A 27,630-nucleotide genomic window follows, 5' to 3' on the forward strand; every position below is an offset into this window, starting at 1 on the left:
AAAAAGACACTTCTTTAAAACATGAACCTTCAATTGAAAAAAATACTTTTTAAATAGCCAGACACTTACTTGTACAAGAAACTCAGCTGCTAGGCTTGTCTGTCCTAATTAAAGAGGAAAGTAAAAAGTACTAACTAGCATGCAAGTCATAACCACTGAAGAGGGAATTCAGCACTTGGATACTGACAGGTACACACGCTCTGGCTAAGGTCTGATTTCTGGAAGGGAACGGTTCAGAAATCGTGGCCACCAAGTAAGTCAAATCTTTTCCAAAATTCCTTTGCACATGGAAATTAAAAACAAACAAACAACAACAAGAAACAGACACAAGAAAACAAATTACTTGGCAATACAAAGTACGGAAAAGTTCTGTTGTAGAATATGCAACTGGTTTTGTACCAATTTTTAAAAGTGATTTTTCATTTTACACTAAAGTTAATTTCCTCCCACAAACAGGGGTTATTGTCTCAGTACTTTTGGACAAAGCTGCAAAAATGCCCCAGTGACCAGCAATGCTCACGATGTCATTCTTCACAAGGCCCATTTTTTTCACTTTCCAAGTGAACAGCTACTTTGCAAAAATAAATTTAAGTATTTATACCAAATATGTATAAAAAAAAAAGTATTAAACATCTAATTTGCCTCATTCCTATGCAGTCACTTCAGCAGGCATTCAAAGGGCTCTTCCATAGCATCGCAATGAGTGCTCAGCAGCGTGAGTCAGGCGGGATGCAACGTTCTCCACCAAAATGCTCAAACCCTAAAATTAAAGTTCCAGACTAAAACCAACCATCCCTAAAGCATGCGAGCACCCATAATGATGGAATACCACTCCCCTTGCATCCCAAAAACTTGTTCTTCACAATAACTTGGAAGCTATCCCAATACCATGCTGCACGTGTGTGTGCCTAGAAAGTCAAACTTACAAACCCATACAATCCTGCTGCTAGAAAGAGCTTCCTTGTACTGGGATGTGCCACAACTTGTGATAATTTTCACATCAAGGTCCGTTTTCAAAATCTCTATTTTGCATTTATCGCGTTGTTGTTTGTGGTTTGCGACAGAAAAAGAATAAAAAGTTCTTTCAGTACCCAAAAAAGGGATACATAATTTTAGCACTGACGCAGTAAGAAGGGATAGTTACGGAGGACAAACTTAGAGTTCCTTTAGCTTGATGTGTCTAACATTTCGTGCATTTCAGCATGCACTTTGGGGAAATCTCATGTATTCATCTACCATTAAAGAAATGGGGCCATAATCTGCCTTCGCAAAGAAAATAAGAGGATATGCTGCAGATGACCACAGCTGTGGAAAAGCTGGTTGTCCATCATGAATTCTGATTTTATACAATAGTTTCTAAAAGCATCGTTTGGTTACCTGCAAAAGAGGTCAAGATTTTTATTTATTTATTTTTTAAAAGTCTCCTGTAGCTCACAACCAGCAAGCTAAACTCCAGTCCCAAAAGCTTTGTGGCCTGATAATTAAACATGGCACACGAAGCAAAGACAACACCATTTCAGCTTGAGGTACCAGGCTGATCGTGCAACAAGTTCCACTGCTTGGCTGGACAAAGTCACCTTTGACGGGAATACTCAGCAAGCTTATTAAACAAACAAAAAAATAGCTATGAAGGCGGACTACGCAACTCATGAATGTCTCTTCAGAGAAATTTCTCTGGCCACGTCCATGCTTTTAAAAGGCAAGGCACATTTTTAGGGTAGCAGGATGTGGACTTATTTTTGTGTGTTTTGGGTCCAAGCAAAAACCTTCTCAAAATCTGCAACAAACTTTTTATTGAATTTAATGAGGGTTGGAAGAAACCACCGCGTCTCCAGAGCTTTGTAGAAAAGCTTAAAAACAGGAGAAGCTGTTCCAATACAAGTGTTAATAATTCTGCTTTATTTCTGCCAGCATTCAGCAAACACTCCGCGGCGCGCTCGTTAGCATTCCTCTCGCAAGGCTGCTGCTCGCAGATAAGCACCTCGAACGTTATCACTTCCTAAGTCAACAACATGTGCCAAAGTGAAAAAAAAAGCGGGCTGGAGGAAGGAACCTCACCACCAAGCCACCACCAGCTCAAAAACACTAATTAGGGCAGGGAGGAGCAGGCCCCGGCACTGATGTGTGACTGCCTCATTATTATGGCTAAGCAAATCTAAGCTTGCCCCCCCGACGAGGGAGCTGCAGCCCCCAGCTGCGTGTTCCCACCTTTTGCACCGTGTTAGCTCCTCTGTCTGATCCACGATGGATAGCAAAGGGTAGAAGATGGAAAAAGGAACGGCTCCGTTTCCTTCAGTAAACCCTACAAAGGCAAACGTGTCCAGTAACAGCTTTTGTACCAGCTTTCTTCCTAGGTGCCACACGTGCTCACAGCCGGGTGCTTTGTTTGGGATGTTTTGTTTAAGAACAGACATGGGGGTGCTGAAGGACACACTCACTCTGTCCAATTTTAATTATGTAAGAAGCCATCCAGCTATATGGCTCTAGTGCTTACGGGGATCTGAACAGCAACGCCTACGCTGAGCCTTTGCTTTGCACCAGCCTCCTAGCAGCCTTCTCTCTGTTGCCTATTTCATAACCTTAGCCATCAGGCAAACGCAACAGGCGATGTGCACACACAGGTCTTGCCTCCCTTGTCTTGTCTTGGAAGATGCTGTGAAGAAGCAGAGAAAGGGAATGATAGAGAAATTATGCTCTAGTAGTGAAAACCAAGATATGTAACTAATGGAAAAAAATCTAAATAACAGTTGCTGAGCACTGCAAGATTTTCAAGTTGTAGATCCGCCGCCCCAGAGCTATTCCCAACTTACTGACCCTCGAGCAACCCCATCCAGCTCCAAAGTTGGCCCTGCTCAGAGCAGGGTGCTGGACTACCTGACCACCACCACTCTGCAACAGGGTTCTTCTGGACATTTATTTAAACGAAACAGTGGCAAACAGGTGTAAAAAAAACCTCTAAGTTTTAATAAATGTTTATTAGAGTCCAAAAAGCTGTTGCTTCAGTTTCTTTACTGAAAGGACGCATCCAGCAAGAACAGCAGTATGACTTTTTGTTCATAAAGCAAAACGACAAGGGAAGAGCTCTTGAAAAAAACAAATCCCAGCCTTCTCTTCAGAAGCTGACAATTCTGAAGGTTTTTCTCCCTCTCCCTTTGCTGAAACATTGCATTTCTGCACTGGTTATGCCACACCATGTCACAACCGTACCATTATGCAAGGCAGCTTTCTGATTGAAAGTTCTCTATTTCTGTTTACATTCCTAATGCTTTGCAATGCTGCTGGTTCCCACAGAACCTGGCTGTGCAGTGACTCAGCCTCCTCTTGCACCACACATCTCCCACTTACCACTTCGTTGCCTTTTTGGTTGTTCCCTTTGCGCTCGCATTTTCTCTTAAACCGTTCTTCTATTTCTTTTTCATGTCCTACCTAGTAGATTTTAGCTTGCTTCTCCCTAAAACTATTTTCACACTGGTCTCAGAAGCACTTTGCTCCTGTTCCCCAGCCTGCCACCGGGGTGATGCGGGTGTCTTGCAGCCGAGCCAAAGCCACGGAGACAAGAGTGTTGGGATCTAACCGAGTGCAGCCAGTCCTGAGGCTGGGTATTGCAAGACTGTGACTTTCAGAAAGCATTAACACGTGCCCAGAAGAGAAATGCTGGCCTTCAAAGAGGTACTTCCCAGTTATATGGCCATGTGTCTTCTCTTTCACCCACATTTCCAGATTAAGCTAAGCAACCAGTGCCAGGTTGGAAAGCAGTGGGATATGATGCAAGATGGAAGCGATGGAAGAATGAAAGCAGTAAAAGCACTGCCGGGATTGCAGCACCCTAACAGCTAACAGTAATTAAGAACAAAATTAGCCTTGCATGAAGAAAGGCCCATTTTTCCCAACTGGATGTAAAGAATAAACATCAATAGACCCTTCGGTGGGATTACAGCATTCTCCAGTAGGAGCAAGCATTTCTAACTAGTTCTGTATTATTATTCTTCACTCATCTCAAACCAACCTAGGCCAAAACACTGCGGCAAGCTTGAAACCAAAATCTGAAGACAGATTTGCTTTTTCTTAAAAAAATTCTGATTTTTCTTTGAATTCCTTTTCCATAAAGCCCTGAGATTCACATGCTGCAATTATGTTCGCATATAAACCAGGACATAACTTCCCTGTCACATCTCCTGGTGAACCACCAAGAAGCCTGAAGCTCAATTAACAGCCTATTCTTATTTCCCTTTTCTTTCAATTCTTTTATTCCTTAATTTTACTTGCATGACAGGCAAGTAACACCTATCTAGAAGGACCATACTGCAGAGAGATCCACAGGGATGGACGTGGATCCAGTGGTCCTCACTCTGAAAGCTCACAGCACGCAGAATCCTTACCTGGGGCCTGAGTTGGTGGAAACTGGAATAGTTTTGTGTAAATTCCAGGCTAGAAGAGTAATCTATTGTGTTGGGAAAGGAAAATTACATCAAAAAGAAATCAAAAAGTCACCTTCATGACTTTTTGTGGCAATGTTAGACTGGAAGCGATGACAAAAAGCAAGTCTGAGTTCAGAGGGAAAGTTTTCATTTGAAGTGGCAGAAGAGTGTGAGGGTACAGCTCGCTCCTTGTGCTCCCTGTTTTCCTCCGAGCATCCTCACTGGCCCCTTCCCAAGGCAGCTCTCCCTCCCTTTTTATTTCCTTTCTAAAACAAAGGCTGCAAACAAAGAAGCGGAACAGGGAGAAGAGGCTGCTAATCAAAGCCCTGAAGGTTATATGCATCCTTCCTAACTCCTGTTCATCTTTCTCCCCACCTCTAAGAATGTTTTTCTCTCCCTCAATCCTTTCTGTACCCAGATGAACACCAGAGCAGAGGAAGCCACAGTTCTAGGAGAGCTCCATGACACAGCGCCTACCAAGGCATCCTTACGGGCTGTATTTCCCCAAGTCTACGCAACACTAGAGAGTAATGTAACACTATAAGCAACGCAAAAACAAAGTTCTGGAAGTGGGATGAACTGAGACAGTTTGAAGACTCCTCACGAGTGACTTGAAACTCTGAAGATCTTGTCTCATTGAGCTACGTCAGGACCCGGTACACAGAGCTACAGCTGTTAGTTCCTGTGCACACACTGACCTCACTCTCACTGCACTTCGTCTGGCACAAAGCTTCTAAAACCTCTGTAACAAGAGACCTCCCCATGCTTGTCATGAGACAACTTTATTTAAATACCAAATACCAGCTATGAATAAACATTTATTCCTGAAAGCACTGGGTAGGTGCAGTTATTACAAGGTGTCCGTGACTCGGTCCTCCAGGGCTGCTCAGGGCCCCAGCACCAAGCAGCTGCACGGCCAGGCCATGAGGAGCCTGGGCTCTTACCTGCACCTCGAGGCCACTTGCTCACTTGGGGACTGGCATTTTAATCCACTAATTCACAGATTAGGTCAAAACACCCTGCTCTGTCAGGCAAGCCATTGGGGTACGATGCACATACACCATCACCATCCTCATCCAGGAAGAAAAGGCCCCTGAGAGGCTCAGTGAGCGTTCACTGACTGACACCAGCCTGGAAGAGGAGCTTTTCAGCCTGGCACTTGCTAAATCTCCTCCTCTTTTTCCAGTGTGACAGTTTTTGTTGTTTGTTCATATACATATAGTCATATATATATATGCGTAGTCATATATATATGACTATGCTCAGCTCTCTGAAGCAGGTTGAGCAGTGAAAAAGCACAGGGTACTGATGCCACAGCTCTCCCCAAAGCGCTCCTCTTCCTTGCCTTACACGAACTCCGACATCTCAGCCCCTTCATCCTATTCCCAGACACAAACCAATGCAGTCCGTAGGGCCAGACAATGATGTGGTCCAAAAAATACCAGGTTTAGCACTACTCTACACCATTGTCCTTCTGGGACAGATGCTGATAAAAAGCAAAGCCCATAGCAACTTCAAGGCAGTTGTGGGATTTTAGGCAGCTCAAGGATCACTTTAATTCCTGCAGGAGCAGTGATGCTTTCTTCCTAAAACTAGACACTTAACTTGCTCATCTCTTAAGCTGTTACTCACCTAGTCCTCAAAGCACCAAGAAGGTTGCTTAAATGGCAGAGTTTACAGTTCAAAGCCACTCAGAAGACCCCACGTGCATTAGAGCTGTTTAGCAAGAAGTTCCTCCGTACCAGCAGGAACCGAAGCTGTCTCTGACTGTAACGCACAGCAGCGACACTTGGTCAGCAGCAACCACCTCAGAACTAAGGGTTAGTGTCTCCCCAGCAGCCACAGCAGGGGGTGAGAATGCTGGACGACAGCATTAGCACTGTTTGGTTGTGGTATAGAAATAGTAAGTTAAATCAACACAGGAAAAGGGTACGTTCAAGTAACTCTTTATTAGCACCTGCAAAAGAAGGCTGATTAACACAATTGAACCAAGTAATCATACTGAAAGAGCTAACCTAGGTAGAGAGCCAGCTTTCGTTAATCAAAAGACCCTTTCATATGAAGTGCCCACCTCAAATCACATCTCAGGAGTTATTCAAAGATCAGGTTTGCTTTTCCAGGACCACAGGGAGCTGTTTGCTAGAAAGCAGTCCAAATCCTTGTTTGCGCATCACCCACAAGGCTCACTATTCAGCCCCTGTACGTGTAGGTACAGTAAGGCAGACCTCAAGTGCTGAAGAAATAAAGCCATGTCTGCGTGTAACACCAAAAAGCTGAGCAAGGGAACGCTAGCAGCTCGAGTGTAAGGCCTGCTCTGCTAGCTGGCATTCCCACAGCTAGTTTCAGTTTAAAGCCAGACACATGATTTACCAGAACAGGTCCCTGTTCTCCTTCCATCTGAGCTGCTAACCTCCTCCCGATCAGCACAAACAGCTTATCGCAGCAATCCACTGCCAGTTTCAACTTCCCTGAACTTCCAGCGCCGTGCCCAGCTTGGTGCAGAGGGAGAGCAGGCTTGTACTAGCACTGCCCTTCAGCTGCGCACAGAATCGCAGAACTTCGGCTCCCTCTGTGCATTAAGAGGGACACAGAGCTCAGATGCCTTCCCTAATTAAGGAGGCTTCCTATATTTAGATCACAAGGGACAAACAAACTGGTTTGGCTAATCTAGCAGCACACTGCCTCTGAGAAACCTGCTGCTCCATGTCCTTTCTTTGGTCAGCTGATTCAATTCAGTAAAGCCACAAGAAAAAAAAAAAAGCAAACAACTTTTCTCCTATCATTAACCAGCTTCAGTATCTTCCAAATATTAAGACAGCTCGTTCCACCTCTTTGCATTCACAGAAAGCCACAGTGATTGTCAGAAGCAGGAAGTGTATCTGGCAAAATGCTGCTTTGTGTTCGCAAGCTGCGCTCAGCTAAGGCCTGGGGATGGGACCAGAGTAAAAGGCAAGCAGAGGGGGGTCAGCGTTCAACAGGTCCTACAAATAAATGCAGAAAAAGGACAGAGCACTCCATACCAAATGCAAGGAGTTGTGAACAGTCGAGGCTGTATCTCACTTGAGAGGCTAACCTAACAGCAAGGATTTAACCAGCATTTGTACTTCTGACTGGGGAGGCATGGGGCAAAATAACCAGTCTCACATCTCTTAAGATAGCCTGGAGAACTGAAGCAAGTCTTAACGTGCTTCGATTCCTGTAACCAGTTTTAAAAGTTAGTTACGTGCGCTCAGTGCCTGGTATTACACACAGAGGTCTTCAGACAGGGTCATTTTGTCAAACCAAAACTCTGAAGGCACGAGAGCAGTGTTTGAGAACAGATTGCCTTTTTTCTTCCAGTCCCAGTAACCCTCCAGCTACTGAACGGAGGCAGTGTGCTCTGCAACCATCCTACTCAAACCCTCAACGTGTCAAAACAAAGAAATGCAGCTTCTGAAGTCATGTGCACAGACCAGCCAAGGAGGCTGGGTTCAGTCATGACAACACCCTAAAAATCTCCTCTTATCACAGCTTCCGTAGTATGGCAAGTCCACAAGCTTATTAGTTCATGCTGAATTTGCAGGAATGCTCAGAGCCAAGAAAAAATTTACTTGGATTAACAAAATGTTTACTCAAAAAAAAGAAAAAAAATAAACAGAATGAAACCAAAGTTAAATATATTTAGGCACTCCAGAGAGGCACCAAAGGATTTAAGGCACATATGTACCAAATCCTATGCTTCAGTTAGAGTTGAAATTGGGTTCTGCCACAGAACACAACTCTGCTACCGGGCAAGCTTTGACACCTCCCCAGTCAATATTTACCAGTCAGGCTCTCCCTCCCTCCCTGCTCCATGTTTAAAATTAAAAACCAATTAACCTGGATGCTCAAGCTTCCTTACGAGGGCAGGAGCAGAGATCTGCGTTATTTGGAAAAGGACTCAATCCCATACGGTAACTACAGCCCCTTTCAAATCAGCATTTCAATGGCTACGTCAACCAACAGGAAAGAGTTTCTCTATAGAAACTAAAAATTTAAGTCAGGTTTGCCTACCTACTCACTTAGATCAATGTTATGCTCAGTAGAGTTGATTATTTTTTATTTTTTATTTTAAACTAGAAACAGATACAGCCCCAGTATGATATTTTACACTAAAGGCCCTTGAAAAAAAGGCACGGCAAATTCATAACCCAGGATAACATGTGCTTGTCTGCAAGCATTCCTCCAACTCATCACTAGAAGCACACTGTCTACAGCAACCTTTTTTTCTAGTGTTGAGTTGTTGTAGGAATGTATCTGTATATACAGTCATTTACACCCTGCGGAACTCTGATGGGAATATCCAGAATGCTTCTCCCCAAAACTTGACTTCATATGGATTCATCCAAGCCAAACAAACCCTGGCTTCTCACTTGTTTTCCCTAGAGAAACTCATTCTTACTGGCAGATACACTGAACTCTGAGAAGGAAGAACGGTAACAAGACATTTTTAAGTGTTTCATCCTTAAAAGAACATTCACTCCTTCCTAATGTGACTCAAAGCAAACCTAGTTAACTAAGAAAGGCTTGCTTGTAATTAAGAGAGAAGCCATCAATTTAAGGAAACAAAAAGCTTGGGCTCTTCAGCATGTTACCTGAATAAAACACATCCGCACATCTTCCCCACAGGCATTACAGAAGTTCAACAGGTAATTCTGTTACTGATGCATCGGGGAGGAATTTTCATTTTAAATATGGTTCAATCCCAGACTCACTTCTGTGAGCTGATTGTCCCTCTGTACTCAGCTCCGGTGAGGCTGCGCCTCCAGTGCTGTGTTCAGTTTTGGGCCCCTCACTACAAGAAGGGCATCAAGGTGCTGGAGCATGTCCAGAGAAGGGCTGCAAAGCTGGTGAAGGGTCTGGAGGACAAGTCTTATGGGGAGTGGCTGAAGGAGCTGGGGTTGTTTAACGTGAAAGCTCAGAGGAGATCTTACTATACTTTACAATGACCTTAAAGGAGGTTGTAGCAAGGTGGGCATCAGGCTCTTCTCCCAAGCACCAAGTGATAAGATGAGGAGAAATGGCCTGAAGCTGCGCCAGGAGAGGTTTAGGTGGGAAATTCTTTACTGAAAGGGTTGGGGGGCATTGGAATAGGCTGCACAGAGAAGCAGTTTGGTTGCCATCTCTGGAGGTCTTCAAGAAACGTGTAGATGTAGAACTTCACAGAATGGTTTAGTGGCACTCTCGTCAGGCTAAAGGTCAGGCTAGGTGATCTCCGAGAGCTTTTCCAACCTAAACAATTCCACAAAGCCTTCCTTCTGGGAATTAGATGCACACAAGTAGTTCTATGGGTTAAGTGGGACATCTGGACATCGCTAAGTCCAAGCCATTATTTGACACAGTCCCAAGTAGATCAAGTGGATCACAGACTCATCCAGCCAAGGTTTGAGCATCTCCAAAAACTCCTCCAGAAAACCTGTTCCATATTAAAGTTGGAATCTTTAGAACATTTTAAGTGAGAAAAAATACTCAAAGATACATGAAGCCTTCACACTGAGCAGATAGGCAAAACAAGGATAGGAACAACGTCCAGAATACTCCAGCCTACTTCACTTTTATTTCAAATATTTCAAGATGTTACACATTTGGTATAATACATAAATCTAGATGTGAAATCAATTTCTAGAAGCAAATGCTCAGAGTTGTGATAAAAAGCATTTGGCATTCAGATAAATAACAGCTCACTGTAAGATCCAGCTCAGCATCCAGCCCTTATTTTTGAAAGAGCTTGCATATGATTTTGTACATCTAGATTCAAATGCCAAAAAAAAAAAATATATAACTAAACTGCCTTACCTGGCTGAAAGACTACATCCTTATGTAGCAAGGCTTACTTTACAAGCTTAAGCTGATCTGTGAAGCAAATTACAAGAAAATTCCATGGTATGTTTCAATAGCAGTACCATATCTGTGTCATTAGCTGGGAAATAAAAATCTCTCTGCATCACTTTCAGGCCCAGCTGACAGAACTGTCCTGAGAGCAGTCTTTGTCTGGTAGAGGTTTCCAGAATAACCAGGGAAATCCATGAAGCAGCACTTAGAGCTGCTGCTGATTATGTTCAGTCTGAACAATTTAAGACTTGACATGAAGATAATCATTTTTTTTCCAGTTACCGTTAACATGAGTGCTAAAACCAGATCTTCAAAAAAAAACCACACAGGCCAGTATTTCTTCTTTTCACTATTTCACATACAACAGCTTGAGAAGTCCAAGCACTGGTGTGCAAATGCCACTGCAAGGGAAGAGATCCTTGACAGGACAGGCATGCTTTGGTGATGGATTTTTGGACTAGGAATTCAGGTTGTTACAGGTAGTTGGTTGCACAATAAAGTAAATAAAGGACAAAAAGCTGACAGAAGAGATCCACACACTCATTCTCCCACTCTCGGGTGATTCTCACGCTACGTTTAGTGTTGGTACAGCGCCACCTTGAATACTGTGTGCAGTTCTGGGCTCCACAATACAAGAAGAATGTTCAGGTCCTTGAAAACAACCAGAGGAGGGCAATGAAGCTGGTAAAAGGGCTGGAAGGCACGTCCTATGAGGAAGGCCGAGGACACTTATGCTGTTTGGGCTGGAGAAGAGAAGGCTCAGAGGCAGCCTCATTGCTCTCTACAACTTCCTGAGGAAGAGGAGCCCTGCATTCTCTGACCACAGACCTTTATTTTATTATATGCATTTTACTAACCCTTGTAGTCAAGCAGGGTATTCTGAATAAAGTCATTTTACCACACTGCTCAATTTACAGCACATCTCCCGGTAAAGCTCCGTGGCGCTCACCATGTTTTAAGTATTTTCACACTGTCCCATACAGTTAGGCAGCATTACTGTACTTAAAAAGCTGAAAATGGTAGGAATTCAAGGTATCAGAAAGGTTTTGTTTCAGTTCCCAAAACAGAAGTCTAGTTTTTCAAGGTTTATGTGTTCTGTACTACTCTGCTGTGTACTCAGGGAATCCAGCTCCACTAGCTGAGGGAGTTGGAGCTGCAGGGATGAGCACTCTGGCCTGGAGATGTTAAGCTTTTGGTGCTGGGTGTACTACGCATGCTGTAAAATAGCATAACTACTGTACAAGTTTCCAGTAACTTACCACCCAGCACCACGATCCAAAGCAGGGCAGGGACACATCTAAATCTCCAGGATGGCAGCCACCTGACTCACCAGACCACCACCTAGCTGCTCCTCCCTCATCCACTGCTTCTACAAAAACCAGACCAGTTAAGATGTTACTGGGCTGATGAACAGTTCTGGATAGTTTGGGATGTACAAAACCTCAGAGATCTGTTATTACCTGCATGGATAAACTACTGATGCACTTTGACACTTGGGGGACTGGATAGACATTTAAATATTCCCATCAGCATTCCTCCCACCATCAGCTTAATCTGATTATATTAGTTTATTGGCTCAATTGTACAGTAATTGTATAAACCTCTTTCAGAGAGACGAACTTCTTGGCAAGCCTTAAGAATTAAACAGTGCTCACATTTGGTAGAGGAGCTGGAACAACAGCCACAGCCATTCATTAGGGAGCTCAGATCATCCAGGACTTGTGTTAGAGCTAAAATGAGTCAGGTGGCCAATCCTCACAGCCCCCTCTAAAACACTCAGCCCTAAAGCTAGGGGTAGAGTTGTCTAGTATAGAACTAGACAACTTTTGAACATAATGTTAATGGAAACCCTCAAAGCAGGTAATCTTTCTTTCCTTTAAGGTTTCCTTGCAGAGTAGGATATGGCAGTTTAAGCTGACAAAACTGCATGCACATGGGAAGACACAGCACTGACACTTACAGGGTATTCAAATCTTATACGTGCTCAATATACATTAGTGTTAACACTCAAAACCCAACATGCTTTACCAGACTCTTGTATCAGGCAAGACTGACCTTCACCACAACGCTTTTTCTCTGCACGTGTTTTCTTTGCTGCAGGTCCCCCGCTTTATTTGCTGGGCTCCCCTACGTGCCCTGAAGCACCTGGATTGAACTAGGTTGAACATCACCCTACTGTACAGCCACTCATATTAAGGAAATTAATGTGAAATTAATAGAAAATAATGCTTTGTACATTAGTTATTTCTCAAACAACTTCAGATTCAGGCTATTTTCTTTAAGCCCAATCAATCCAATTAGGTTTAAAGCCAGTGAGTGTAATACACCACATGCCACTTGCCTCAGCGAGGCACCACCGTCATGTTTAAACTTCGTCTGCCACAGCTTTAACCTTATCTTATCAAAAGGATGTCAGAAGTCTTGTGCAAGTTCACCTCTAACATACTTGTTATCCTCTTAGGAGCCACTGAATGAAATGTGAGTTAATGAATAACGCAGTAGGAATTATTTCATTATCCTCATGGTGAAAGAGAGCCATCTAATTCTTGGCTATGATGTCAGGCTTGAGAACCAGCCAGTGAGAGACTTACTCATGCTTCCACTGCTCAATCAACTGCTACGCCAGCGGTATTCATAGTGAAAGGGGCTTGCAGACTGCACTGACAGTTCAAGCAAGACTGCCAGAGCATGAAGCAGAGCTACTCTGATGGCAGCCTTAGGAAGAATTAAAGCAGCCAGACGGGGAGGAACTGAAGCCTGCCATTTTGCTTCCACAGCAGGCAGAAGGATGAGAGGATGTTTTTAGCAGCACGTCAGCATAAGTTTAATGTGTAGGTCTTGCACAGGTAGGGAATCAGTGTAGCTTGTCATTTCTTCACATTTTCTTCCCTTACCTTCAACTTTGGAGAGTTTTAACTCTCCCTGCTCCAAGCTACCACCTGTCTCTTGTACTGAAGTCAGCCTGTCACTGCCAGAAACTTGACACTTAAGGCAAGTCTGAGGCAAGGTACAGCTCCTTCAGTCATTGACAGTTGTGTCTCCCAGCACTCAAGGCTAGTTCCTTTCCACTTTCAGGTCAACTAATGCTGTCAATGCTAACCAAAAGACCGTCTAGTCCTTCCAGGTAAGCCAGGCAGTTTAAGACAGCATTTAGAGATCTATTTACCGATTTCCTAATCATGAAAATCCACCCTCAGTGAGATCAGGTAGCTATGCTAGGACAGTGTCTTTCAGATAATCTCAAACCACTTGACTGTTGAGGAATAAACTAGCACAGAAGTATGCTGTGGAAAACCTAAATAAGAGGGAAAAACAGAGAGCCTGGGAAATCAGAACTAGAAGATGGACTCCTCATGCAGCTGGCAACAACAGGTGTGTCCTCCTGACAAGCCTCCCTCAATGAAACAGCCCAAAGCAAGCTCTGCACATAGTTTTCCTACAGACTGCAGAAATAAAGATGCACTCTCTGTTGAAGGACTGAGATTTTCCCATGAGCTGTAGCTTGCAGCCACTTCTGAACAGCCCCACGCTGCTGAGCTCACGTAATGCTTCACAAGCAATGGATACCCATACCATACTCCAAGTCATAGTGAAAGAAACCCTATCTCCAAACCCAGCATGTGCTGCTCTGTCATTGTCACGTGTGCATGTGGAAGATGTATTCATAATCGGGAATCAAGTTCTTGCGTCACAATTACTCCACCAAGAATGCAATGCTGAAATATATTTAGAATGGTTCTGTTAACGTGATAGCTAGCTTCCATAATGCTGTTAAAGGTATCCAAGGCTATAAACCCACTATTGTTCTATGAGCAATTATTGCAAAGTGGAACGCTTAAAATACCGTATTTAAGAAATAATGCTAATTCCACAGCAGTATCTGTAAAACAGAAAAAAAAATCAGTAGGGTACATTATCAAAAGCTGGCTTTGGGGCAAGTTTTTATTACAGTAGAAATTTTTGAACTGGTAAGGAACAGCTTCAACACCCAGCTCTGCCAGCATCTCTGTGTGTGAAGAGCACCCATGTGTGAGCCTTGTGGCAATCACCTCCAGGCAGGATCTACTGTCAAGCAGCAGCAGTCCCGAGCAGCCTACCCAGCAGTCAGCGTCCACAAATCTATCAGCCAACCAGCAGAGCACTGAGCTGTGCTTCAGCCTACAGAGCTGGAAACGAGCGCCTAAAGGTAAGCAGAGGAATACAGAGCAAGTTCAGAAACAGGTCTGAGCGTGTAAGAGAGTAATGAGACAGAACTGATGCCCTAGCTTGGGAGGCTGGAAGCCTTAGCAATTCTGACTTGCACAGTGATACTGCTTTGTTTGATCACGTGCTTACATCCTCCAGGGAGTCAGAGCTGTTCCTACACAGAACATCAAGCTGAGTTGTCAAAGCTCAGAGCTCTTCAGTTGGATCTTGAGAGGCTGCGCCTATACTATTTCTACAGCAATGTTTGTTAACCAAGTTTTCATGCCAAGAAAACTGCCAAAGCCACCTGCAGTCAGAAGATCCAGCTTTACTAGAAGCATCTTTAGTGCTCTGTTCATATTAGCTGTATACAGAGACTGCCTTGGAGACCATGCTAGATGCTTGTGTCTCACCTGGCCCCCTTTTAAAAGGCCCACTATCACTCACAGAGCAGTTCCTACCTACTCTGGACACCCTCTTCAGGATAAAGACAAGTGGTTGACTCCACTGTCTGATTCAGAGGGAAGACAGCAATATTCCAGTGTTTGTAATGCCGCAGTTTCGAGCTTAAGTACATCTAGACAGAATTGCTAGAATGAAGCAGACAATATCATCCAGACTCTGGCTGAGGAAGCATCAGTAATTAAAGAATTTAAGTGGACACCACATTCTTTGATGTTCAAACGCTCAAAGAACAAGCAGCTCAACAGACGTTCCCTGTATTAACATAACAAATAGCTGTTACCCTCCCTACACACATCAAGCTTTGCCAAAGTGAGAGTCAGTTATAAGGCAGCTCTTCTATCACCACCTCCATTTTCTCCAAGCTTAAAGATTAAATCAAATATTTCACTACTGGAATTTTCATTATCAGGAAGTTGTAATACTGCTTATTTGGTTGGTTTGTTCTCCCAATATGATAGCTCACTTTAATGCTTTGAGTTAACAATTATTATTGCTTAACTAAGATAAAGCAAACAGAGGCCTGAAAAGCATAAAGCAAGCAGTAGAAAACCAAGCTCAGCTGCTCACAGATAGACTGAATGCATTATGATCACCTGCAAGGCTCATGGAAATTCTGGCACAGCTCTAATATGCATCAAAAGTTTCAAGCCCTGATGCTTAGAGCTTCAGGAAGTTGTCAAAAAGCTTAAATAGCAAGGTAAAGACTCAGACCGCTTACTGTATCTAAACAGTTGGGGTTAGCAATGAGCAAGAAAGGTGCATGATAACACAAAAAGCAAGAACTAAAACCTGCACACAATATTCCCAAGATATTTTGAGAGATTACTTCTCTCCTAAGTATAAGCAAGCATGCGTGATTCTCCAGAGAGGTCACCAAAAGTGAAGGGGGGCTGTTTGCTCATTAAAGCTCAGCCGAAGAGCTCCATGACCTGCCGAGCAGCCCTACTGCGTGGTACCCACCAGGAGGTATCCCCAGTCACGCTACTCCTCTTGCCCAATTCAGGAAGAGGATGCAGATGGGATTTGATGGAAGGCAGCAGTAAGGCTCGGCCCAGCACGACTTTTTTTCTCAGATGGGTTATTAGACTTGCAAGAGAAGTTTCACTGACTTCCACTGACAAGATTGAACTTGAAGCTGTTCCAACAGAACTGAAATTGTCAGTATGAGATGTTCACCCTACAGATGAAAGCCTGTGTATGGAAGTGACCCGATCTTAGTTTTCTTCTACTAAACAATGAGCTTCACTCAGTGAGTATAACGTGCTAAGGAAATAACTGAATAGATGACTAGAAAGAGGGATTCAAGTGTCAGTCTTCACGAGACTCAGCCAGGACAAAGTGCTTTTTGTTTCTACCTTTGAGATCCTGACAAATCAAAAATAGATTAAGTGTGCTAGCAGACTAGCTTCTCCCTCAAACTGATACACGATCCCACAGGAGGATCTGCCAATGCTCTGAAGTAACTTACACCAGAGCAAACACAGCAATGCATACGTTCAATTTCCCTTGCCAGCAGTTTGAAGGGAACCATGCCTTCAGCATTACAATAAGCTCGCCAGTAACCACTTCGCTTACGGGTAAGGTATAATAAAGCTTCAAAATAGATAAGGTCCTAACTGCACAGGTATTACACGGGAATACCAAAATCCTTAGTCTTGTCAGAGCCACGTGAGTATCTGCACAAGGACCAAGGAAGGCTTTGTTACCCCTGGGAACAGGCTCCAAAAGAGACATTTGTTGTTTGTACATTTTTCATTTAACCTTGCTAAGTTCACCAGCATTATTATGTGCAGCTCAGTGACCAAAACCAAGTTACTCAGTAACTTCCCAGCATGAAGTTTCAGCGCACTAGCTCTAGCGACTGAATTACATACATTGCCATCTTAACATCTACAAATCCAGTAACTCACTGCTCCCCAACCCACAAGGAGTCAGCACATCTTATCTGTGGAAAACACACCAACATTATCAGCTAGGATATCAAACGGTACCACAAATACCAAAACCCAGCAATTCAGCTGTTTCAGTTAACAATTAATAAAATAGGGCTCCGCAAAGGAATGCATCTGCTTCCACTTCCTGCATAAATCTCCAGCAGAGCTCAAGTGGTGCCACAGGTACGTAAAACCCTCAGAGCTGCCTGTGCTGCAGGTGACGCTTTTAAGCTCAGTTTGCCTCAGACATAGAACTGCTGCAGAAGTTGTATTTTTGAGGGTAACTTGCCATCAGTAGCAAGGCCTTCCTGCTCCAGAAGTTCAAGCCAGCATTCCAGCACCCTCAGGCACCCAGTATTCTTAGCTCTGTTGCATGATCTGCACAGCAGCCCTTGCGCTTGGTACCCAGCCTTGATGACACCATGCTAGCAGCACTCTACTCAGGGAAGACTGCTGTAAGCCAGCAATTTCACTTTAGGATAGAGGCCATTTTTGCTACAGAGGCAGGATAAAGCACTGCAGAAGCACTTGTTAAATGCTTTTCTTGCAGCATTCTTTGTCTAGAAGCACTGCATCAAAAAATCCTCTGAGTACGTAAGGCCAGTCATGCTGAACACAGCACGTTAAACGGAAGATGCATGGGACTGAAGCAACTGGGAAAAAAAAAGGTTAAGATGCAGGTTTCTACCTAAAATCTCCCTGTAAGTAGGCTGTGTCACTTGTGACAGAACACTGGAAGGAAGAAAAGCCACGTGTGAGCTGTGATGAACGTACGAGCTTACCTTGGCTGAGCAGGTGGTGGGAATACCAGCAGCATTTCTGTGAAAGCTTTACGAACTAACACAAAAGACTAAGAAAGGACCTAATGCAAGTGTGCTGGTTTGCACAAAAAAATTCTGCTTCCCCATTCCAAAATTCAGTAAGGTTTGTAAGTAGGACAAACCTATCTAGGCAAATCACACTTAATCCTTACTTCAGAATTGGAGCCTTTGGACCCTTCCACTCAACCTACTTCCAATGCTTCATTTTTAAGATCCTTTTACGCAGTACACACCAGAGCATCTCATCTAAACAAAACTGGCAGAGTGGGTACTAGTAAGGACTTTTCCCCTTTCTTCCCAAACAGAAAACCTGTAAAATGACATCAAATGCTGTAAAACACATCACTTGAAAGATAATGCTGAAGTCAGATGCTCCTCATCCAAGAACTACTTGGAAGAATCTCCTGAATTTCTCCGACAAGTCACCTGCAGCTCAGCTCCTAAATACTAATTCAGGAGTTCAACACTATAATAAAACTGAAGAATGAAAAAGGCTTAGCAGAATAGACACAGTTTTGTTTGCTACAGCTCAGGTTTCTTTGTTAAAAAAAAAAAAAGCTTACCTAGTAAGTTTGGAGTGACACACACCTTGGCATTTAAATGACTGAAATCTAGAGATGTGGGACATCAGTGAATACATAGGAGGTGGCTCTTTAAACAAATGCAGGTTTTAACAGGATAAATTCCTATTCTATACTTGCAGAGTTTAAAGGTTACAAAAAGCTCTATGTTGAAGGAACAGATCAGCACCAGGCAACAAGCTTTTTATAACATGGCAAAGATGCTCTGAATTCCATTTAGAGGCTGAGCTGTCACTCACAGCATGATTATGGATTCTCAGCTTCACAGAAAGATTCACAACTTTCTCTTCCACGTTCTCATGCCATAAAAATATCCGTGCGTTGTTTAAACTCTAAGAATTCTGGTTAAGATGTTATTAAAATCAAAGTATCTCAGTCATCAGCATTGATTTTTGAAGGGTTACAGGTAAAGCGGCTGCTCAGAAGCCAGCTAATAGGCAGGAGATTCCTCAGACAAGTTTTAATCCACCGTATCTGTTTCAACATGCAGAACCTGTCAGGTCTTTCAGCAATACTTAGCATAAAGTCACCTGGGGGAGAACAGAATCACAGAACTTGACTCACTTCCACAGAAATGCAATTCTGATTGTTTTCTTTTGCAAACATGATGCACCGAGTTGTTTTACCACCATTCAGCTCAGCAAGCCATCCTTAAATCGTGCCTAGGGAATTCTTCACCTTTTGCATTTTAATGAGCCACAAATAACCACGCAGATCTTAAGAAAACCAAGCATGCAGAGGGACCCTGTTCTTCCTCCTAAGTTTTCCAGAACCAGCTAAGGAGGCCTGAAGTTCTAGGAAATGGGAGCTAGAACGCCAGTTCAAAGTTTCCTGTTCATTGATTCATGAAAGCTCAAAAGCTAACCTTCTACAAGCAGTGGAGCACCCAGCTGGCTCCGTGTGCCTCTGCACCACAAGCACACACACTTTACAGCCACATTTTCAGACTCCTTAAAAAAAATCCCACAACTTTCCAGCACCAAAACCACTGGGGCTGACAATCTACCTGAACAGACTCGAGCATTCTCTCCACCTGCAGAAGCATTCTGGGCTCCACACCCAGCTTGGAAATTCACACTAGCTCTACAAATTCTTAACTGTCTTGGCAAGATTCACTAAAAGAATTGTAGAGCTTAAACACAAATCTTTGGAAAGTTTTTTGACATTATGCCTTTTTTGAAACCGTAAACTTAACTAGATTCCCCTCAGCCCATGTGCTTACTTCCAACACAGCAATTCTTGCACAAAAAAATTAAATCCCTTCTTGCTCTTCTCATGATACGAGTTACATTTGAGACTGACTTCTTTTGACAAGGCATGTTGTGGCTTATCGCTCCTTGCCTACGATAAGTCACTTAGCTCAAAAAATATTACTGAATCTGCAGGGTTTATTGAAGTTTTGTTTTGTTTTGTTTTTTAAACTAGCACATTACTTGTTCTGCTGGGTTTAACATGGTAGCATGTGTTCCTGATTAGACTAAAAACTGAATTTTAGTTACTAGGGAATTACTATTGAATTTTAGAACTAAGAAGAGTTCTGAATTGTAGGAACTAGGAAATTCGGAATTAGGAAAAGTTACTGAATTTTCGAACTAGGAAAAGCAAGAACTGCTATAGATATTTAGAAATTACGCCACATTGTAATTTTGGTGCCCCTGAAATAAGTTCAGGCAGTTTAGGCTTAGCCCTGCTAGGTCTCTAATTTGAATGCCAAACAAGTTGCATCTAAAAGCAAGACGTATGCCAGAAGCAGTAAAGGGACTGCATTCAACAAGAGCTGACCTGATAATCACTGCAGCTGCTTAATCACTGGTCTAGTATCAGGTAGTTGGATGTACTAGGACAGTTTAGAAAGCTGGATAGTAACTTGAAATAGTAATGCTTAGAAAAAATAAGCTACAGGGCACAACAGCACACAACTTACCCTTTAGTGAGCTGCCAAACTGTTTCTTCCTCAACCAGAACAAATCAAGTCTTCTTATGCAAGAGGAAAAGTCTTCATACCTTAGTGCTGAGTGAGAGCTCACCGTCTAAGGAATGATGCAAGAACACTATTAGTTTTAATAGGACTGCTCTCTGGGCGTGACCCTCAAAGGCCAGGAGCACCTGAACTCGTACCTTACACAAACAGCTTAACAAGAACTAGACTTGAGACAAGAAAGTGAGACATAGCTCAGTGTCCCTGTTACACCAACCTCATACAATCAAGCAAAAGCCCTTCTTCCTCTGGCCGTGGCTCCATGGGCCAAGCACTCCAGATGAACCCACACCCAGCCACTTCAGGCAGCAGCCAGCAGTGACACCACCGAGCATAACCACCCTCCGCAGGTAGGCATCGCATCGGGCAGGTTTCAGGGTTGCTTCCCACTCCACAGTGAATCACTCCTAACAGCAGGGTTGGCATTGCTCTTATCTCAGTGACTTACTGAGCCATTCCCATCCTGTCCCTTCTCCTGGCCTTCCAAGAGCTCACAGAAGCGCCTAGGTGGCAGAAAAACTGCAGAGGGCTTAGAGGGGCCAAGCAACTGAAAGCCAGACAGCTCTTAAACCAGCTTGCATGTCAACACCTCCACCCAGACAAGTGGTCTTTTGCTTTCCTGATGAGCAGAACCACCAGGAGTAGAGCTCCCCGAATATTTTTGCATTTCTTTCAACCCAAGTGATACAGCTTGGGAAGAAGCAGGCTTCAGCTGCTGCTACCATCAGTTACCGCAGCTACTCTGAGCAAAGCAACAGTGAGCTGGTGCTTAATGCACCGAATTTGGCAAAAAGCAGCACCCACAGTCAAGATCAGTATCTTCTAAATCAATGGAGTTTGCTTCCATCCTCAGGTCAGCATCACACCATTGGATAGTAAATTCTCTAAAATGCTGCAAACTGAGTAGTTCTAGAAAACCCCAATGATATGCTCATCTCTTCTAGTCCTTCCACTGGAGATCAGTGTTTGGCAGTTACTTCACCATGTACCAGCATTACTTCTACCATTTAGAAAGCTAAAATTCCACTTCCAGATACGTGGAAAACATTTTAGGTCCAGCTACTAAACCTGGAAGTGAAGAAAAAGCAACACTGCAGTGACCAGCTGTGTTGCTACTGTCCTGAAGCTCTATAAGAAGCTCCTGTCTGAGATGAGCCACTTGTGAACATTTCCAATCCTTTTACTTCAAGGAGCCTTTATGAGCGATCACTCAGCCAGGTATCCTCCAATGTCCCAGTCAGGCTCTCAAAGAAGGACCACGGATTAGCTCTCCTGCAAGGAAGTTTCCATCCAAGACCCCTAAAACATGGTTTGAGCACCTGGAGGTACGAGGATACTATCAGTATATTCGAAAGCTGGAGCGCTCCCCACAAGCCAGGACTTTTAGGGCAGAAAGCTGATCTCTGCAGAGCAAACAGCCTAACTGCCCAGCCACTGGCCCTTATTTCTGCCAGAACACACACCCACGAAGCAGTAACAGCTTCAACATGCGTCTCCAAAATTGGACGTTCCCATGTTGCTTCTCCCTGCTGTCCCGATCTACTCATCCGTTACGCACAGCGATGCTCTGCAGCAGAAGCACACTAACCAAACACCTCCAAATCATGTGATACTCACACTTGAGCCCGAAGGGATTAAGAGATTCCAGTCCAAAGTAAAAGCAAACAAGCAAGCTATTGTATTCTGCATTAGAAAACAACCATGCCTCGACCATAATCCATTAGCCAAACCTATAAGGAAAGCCTGGCAGACCTCAAAATGTTGACCTTGCTCCCATCTTCCCCCTTTTTCCCCAGAATTCAGATTTTCCCAAAGTGGGAGAAGGTACGTTCTTTTGGAAGTTGCTCAAAGAAAGGTTCACTGAACATAGACAAAGATGAGAATGTAATTATAATGGGTATCCAACCAGAATATAATGCCCCGTTCACAGCAAATTCCTGCTACCAGCAGTGAGACAAAATGAAGAATTTGAGCTCTCCAACGTACTCATGACTAGTGTGTCCAATCACTGTGCAATTAAAGAGCAGGAACTCTTAATTGTAAAGATGAACACTTGTGTGATAAGGATTAGTCATTCATTTGATGCAAAGTTTATCCACTCAGGAAAAACATGCACAGGGCTCAGTGGGAACAAGGTCTGCAGGCAGAGGCAATAAACCTACAAGCTTACATTAAATAGGCTTCACTTGCTTTCTGCTTCCATTTAAAGGCAAATAAAAAGAACCCAGGAACGCAGTATGGCCAGGCACTTCAGGCAGGTCTCTTGGATCAGTTTAGCAATGCCTCCGTCCACTAGCCACGTCCCCAGAAGAGGGAAGCAGGATTGGACTGATCGGTGCAGTCTGTCAGGCACCACGAACACTCTGGAGACACGGAGAGCTTGCAGGTACCGCACAACAGTGCCACGACTGCTGTGATGAGGAAAGTAAATAAACTCAAACAGAATAAAAGCAAAGCTGTCAGCTCACAGGACTCAGAGAAGTGTTCCTGCTCTATTCAAACCACAGCAAACTGACTACAGGAGGGCTGGAGCAATGTCCTCTCATTAATTTACAAGCAAATCTGCCTCCGGGATACGCAGGTGAGCTTTGATCTTGTAGCTTCCCCTTTTGATCATCGGTTCTTTGTCAGTACACAGACAAATATTTTAAGAGCCCGAACTTACAGAACCCACGGAACAGTTGAAGGGAGCTCTGGTAACAGCAATTCTGAAAATCAGAGACCACGCAAAGATGGGAGAGAAGAAAACCCAAAGAGAGTTCAGCTCAACAGGCCCAGAACTGGGTCTGGAGAGGTCTCGAAGCAAGCATCCTATCAGGGACACACACGGTGTAATTAGGGGTGACAGAACTTCACAGCACCTCATTTTATCTCCGCTTTTAGTTTCAATGATAGCAATTACCTGCTTGCAGATAGCAACGCGGTAAGTAGAGCTTTCCCAGGTACACATTTAGGTCAATTATGGCTACACAGAGATGAAATCAGCCAGCCACAGCAACAAGCTCACTCCCTTTCGTGATCTGCTTGCAGAGAAGACAAGGAGTCAGGCTGCTGGGCTCCTGTCTAAAAACCAGATAGGAAATGCCAAGGAAACACTTCCCAATTTCAAACCTTGCCACAACCACTTCTAGGAGCTGCTAATACTCACCTTGACAGCATCCCATCACAGCAGACCAATGCTGCCCCAGGACCCTTCTGGGAGCTGCTCCACACCAAAACCTGGGCTTCCCCCCAGAAGCACCGACCAGACTCACCCACGTAACGTCTGCTGTGGGATGGTGAGACACTGAGACCCCGCAGGCACGGTAGGCACAAGCACAGTGTCTCTGACCTCAGGCTGCTCCTTCTTTGTGCTACCACTTCTTCAATTCCACCTCCAGTTTCACACACCCCCCTTCCAATACTTTCAGCTACATTTTTAACTTAATGAAATCGGAAATCTAGTAGTCTGCCCTCGTCTTATCAGGATCCAAACCCTACAGGACATGAAGACTCAAGGGAAGAGCAGGTTTTCCACCTATTTTCTGAAACCCTGCCAGCAGCTGTACCAACACACACACAAAAATAAGTGTACTTGCACAGAACCATCAAATTGGACTGAAACAGGAGTCACACTCGAAGGACTGGAAGGCTTAAAACTCACATGGCCTCTACCTAAAGCACTGCTCACAGGAGGGAGTCCTGTCTTCTGCTCCATCACCTGAAAGCAGTTCGGAAAGCCAGCCAAATGTATCTCGTCTTCAGACTCCATTTCCAGCTGTGCTTCGCAGCAGACAGGCATTTCTGTCCTCTCATGCAGGCAGCACCGAGCAGCTTCCCCCAGGCACTTCCAGGACAGAAAGCAGCACCAGAGAAAAGTTCTGTTCTGTCGAGTCTGAGTGAAAACCTTCTCTTAAATGCACAGGCAAAGAGAAACTATTTTTATTTCTTCCTGAAGCTCCGTTCTCTCAGGTAGTGCTACAGAATTAATGCTTTGAATATAGCCCTAGTTTCTACTCCCAAAGCAGGAGAAGCAAATGAGGCCCCCAGAAGGGCAACAGAAAACAGTGCTAACAGCATTTCTGTAGTGCCATTCTGTAGTGCACCAGGGCACACGCCTCTGGGATCAGAAAGGAAAGCTACAAAGGCTTAATTATGGCAATGCAACAGTCTTCCTCCACAAATTCAACCTGAAGTGCATTACCTCCCCCCATACTGACTGTGTTCTAGGAACTAACCTCGTACTGCACCAGAACAGGCAGAAACACTTAAAGAAATGATTTAGACTCATACACACAAGACACTTCATCCTACAGACAGGCACCTCAGCTAGAGATCTCTATTTCAAGCTATTTTGTTTTCAGGAATCTCAGCCAAACCCTGATGTACAGCTTTCCACTAGTCTTCCTGAAGGAAAACCTTTCCACGCTCATAAAACAGGCTAAGAAAGACTACAAACAAGAGAGTTTTCCCTAGGAGTCTTAGCCAAGCAGATACTGTGCTCATAGCATGGGAAAATAGGACATCAGCAGCAGGTTACTTTGACAATGTTGCTTCCTTGAGAAGTAGGAAGCTGACACTGAAGTTAAAAGTATCTTTTCCAATTCTTTCCCCAGTAATGGCTAAAGAAAGTAGGACCTGATTGGGTGGACCTTGCACATCTGCTAGAGACAGCACCAGAAAAGAGTAACTCCAGTTCTGAAATTAAAGCAATCCAAAAAAAATCAAGGTATCCAACGTTCCCCGAATATGCTCAGCCTTGAGTTTAGGACGTGCCTCCAGCTGCGGATGTGTGCAGCTGCAAAACAATCCCAGTCAAGACACCAAGCACCCAAGCCCTGCTCTGGCCTCGCAGGATCCAACAGGATCTTCTCACGGACCTAACCCAGCAGGAAGAGGACGTTTAAGTGGATACGTCCTGTAACCAGGTTAAAAACACAACCACAGCATCTGATTTTAAAGCTCAGCCATGGGAAGACAAAGAGGAGAGTACTCAGAGACTTCTGACATTCACGTGCTTGCCCTCAAAGCAGAAGAGCTGTTGAGCTCTCCTCACACTGGAGGCTTCAACTTCTCCCCAGGAGCTGGTAGCAGCCACCACGTGAGAGGAGATGCTGTGCAGAAACCCTGCCCAACCCTACGGAAACTGTCACTCTGCAGAGAGCGCAGGAGTAATTGGCCCGAGAAGCAAACAGGTGAGCACAGAACAGTCTGAGGTCAACAGGAACAACAGGAAGGAGGACAAGGGGAAAAAAGAAATCAAATTCAGTTATCAGAGCACAAATGCACCATCCTCCAGGCCACGTTCTGGAATTCAGAGGCATCTTGGCTGTTGATCTCCTGAAATCAAGCACTCGAACGTGCCCTGAACCAGCCCTCGCTGTAAGGAAGGCAGCGGTCAGGGCAACAGGCTGTTCCAGCTGCCCTTCAAACACCCAGCTCTTCCAACGGAGAGCAGTGCTCGCACCAAGTTTCTAATTTTGTTCCTGCTTCAAGCCAATTCTGCAGCTGCCAGGACCGTTTTCCAGGCCAGGCTCAGGGCTCGTAGCTAGGACCAGGCCCAATGCTGCACAAGACCCCTGACTGCTCCAAGCCCTGGTGTTGGCCACTGCCCTGCTCCTCCTGAGCCAACTTGATAGAGAACCAAAGTCAAAAATTACTCAAAATTTGCTCAAAACGTTCAATTTGGAGGCACGGTAACACTTGAGCAGCGCAGCTTGTACAAGTTTAGCTGCATTATGGCTAAGGGCTGCCCATCTTCCAGCCTCCCCAAACCCAGCTGCCCCAAGGCTGGGCACAAAGGCCCCATTTGGGCAGTCCTGTTCCAAGGCTGCTGCTTCTGATCAGAGCTGGGAAGGGCTCCCCCAGCTACAGGACCACTGGTACAACATCTTATTCTTAGTTATTCCCCTTAAGCACACCCCAGTCATGCACACACAGGTCTTAAACTTTGAATCATGCCAAGCCTACGTTGTTGCAGCCGTGTGCAGCATTAACACCCATCGGGAGCAACGCCTGCAGGAAGCCAGCATCCTCCTGCGAGACCTGCAGAGCACATTTCCAGCTAGCAGCTGAACCAGCAACCAGACACAACCCAACTGCTCCTTCTACACCTTAGATTACAGCTCTCAGTCAGAGGTATTCCAGATGACAAACCAATGCTAGGTATCAGCAACTCTATTTTGAGTTAATCCCGTAAAAACAGTTATTTTTCATGGACGATGACTCCAGAAACAACTTACCTATTCCAATTAACATTCCAGAAAGCCTTTGCTCTTCTTCCCTGGCTCACGTTGCATGGTGCAGAGCTGCAGCTCCAACACTTCCCTTCCAGGCACACACTGCTGCTTCCTGAAGGCGACCAAAGCACCTCCAGCTCCCATCACAGACACAACCCCGCTGCACTTAGCAAAGGTAACAGTACCACTGCTTTCTACAATAACGCTGCACTCTCTTACCTCCTAGAATCACAATAACCAGCACATTCTGTCAGCTGGCGTCCCCTGCCTCTGGGGTGGAGAGTTGAGAAAGTCTCGGCTGTTTCCATTCCCAGCCACATTCTGAGTAAGAAGTCAGCACCAACGGATGCCACAGTCTGTGATTTTTGCCCATCCCACAAGTAGCAGGCAAGAAATTGTCACATGTGCACGTCCATACACCCATCCAGCTACAGCAATCCTGCCCCGCTCAGGATTAATGCGCCCAAGGTAGAAGTTACGACACATCACAAGTTGAGGTCTTCAGATCTCCACTGGGCAGAGCAAGCCTTATGAAGTCAGTATTTCAATTCCTAAACCAGCATGAACTTCGCTTTTAAATCTGTCATACAAGCCACGCAATCACCCTTTAATCTTCAAACTTCACAAAGATAAATGAATAACTGTCTTAAAATGTGGTTCATTACAAGAATTACAGCGTTATTTGAGCACTAGCCATTTTCCCAAAGCTTTCTTAAAAGCATTGGAAAGTTATGGCACCAACAAGCACAGAAGGGGTGGAATTGAAAGTCAGGAAGCTCTTCTCCTGGAGATGTAGAACCCATACGAGATCCTTTACACCAGCAGCCACTCTAGCTAGAGCCGAAGGCAGAGCAGTCACCCATCCCAGCACAGAACAGGGTTAGAAAATTCCGTGCTGGAGAGTTTATTCCGAAAGAACCATTTACAAGTCACATCAGTTGATTCAGCCAACGAAAGCAACTCTGAAACAAAGGCACATTCCAGTACCTGGGATTTTTGCTCTGGTTCACAACACTCGCTGGGCGCTGTTGTACCACCTGCGGGCACGTGCTCAGAGACACCACCGCTGCCAAGCAGAAGAGGTCGGCCTCTGGCATCCAGCTCCCGTTCACTCCGCAGTGACAATTCCTTCTCCCTAGCTCCAGCAGCCTTGTCAGGCTCATCCCATCGCTCCAGCAGC

At 44.5% G+C, this 27,630-nt stretch overlaps 1 protein-coding gene across 5 annotated transcripts in view; it reads right to left on the reverse strand.

Annotated features, from left to right (window-relative positions):
- The window catches only part of MTMR3 (myotubularin related protein 3), a 76,936-nt gene that overhangs the window by 47,283 nt on the left and 2,023 nt on the right, over positions 1-27,630 (reverse strand). Inside the window, exon 3 of one of the 5 annotated variants that reach the window (XM_032198797.1) lies at positions 20,179-20,284. The exons of 3 other annotated variants lie outside the window; for them this stretch is intronic. The gene's annotated coding sequence lies outside the window, so the exon portion shown is untranslated. Of the gene's footprint in view, positions 1-10,931; positions 10,945-20,178; positions 20,285-27,630 lie in introns of those variants that run through there. One more of the 5 variants, XM_032198796.1, reaches the window with a different exon arrangement.

This window comes from Aythya fuligula, chromosome 17 (assembly GCF_009819795.1).
Source record: "Aythya fuligula isolate bAytFul2 chromosome 17, bAytFul2.pri, whole genome shotgun sequence".
Lineage (NCBI taxonomy): Eukaryota > Metazoa > Chordata > Aves > Anseriformes > Anatidae > Aythya > Aythya fuligula.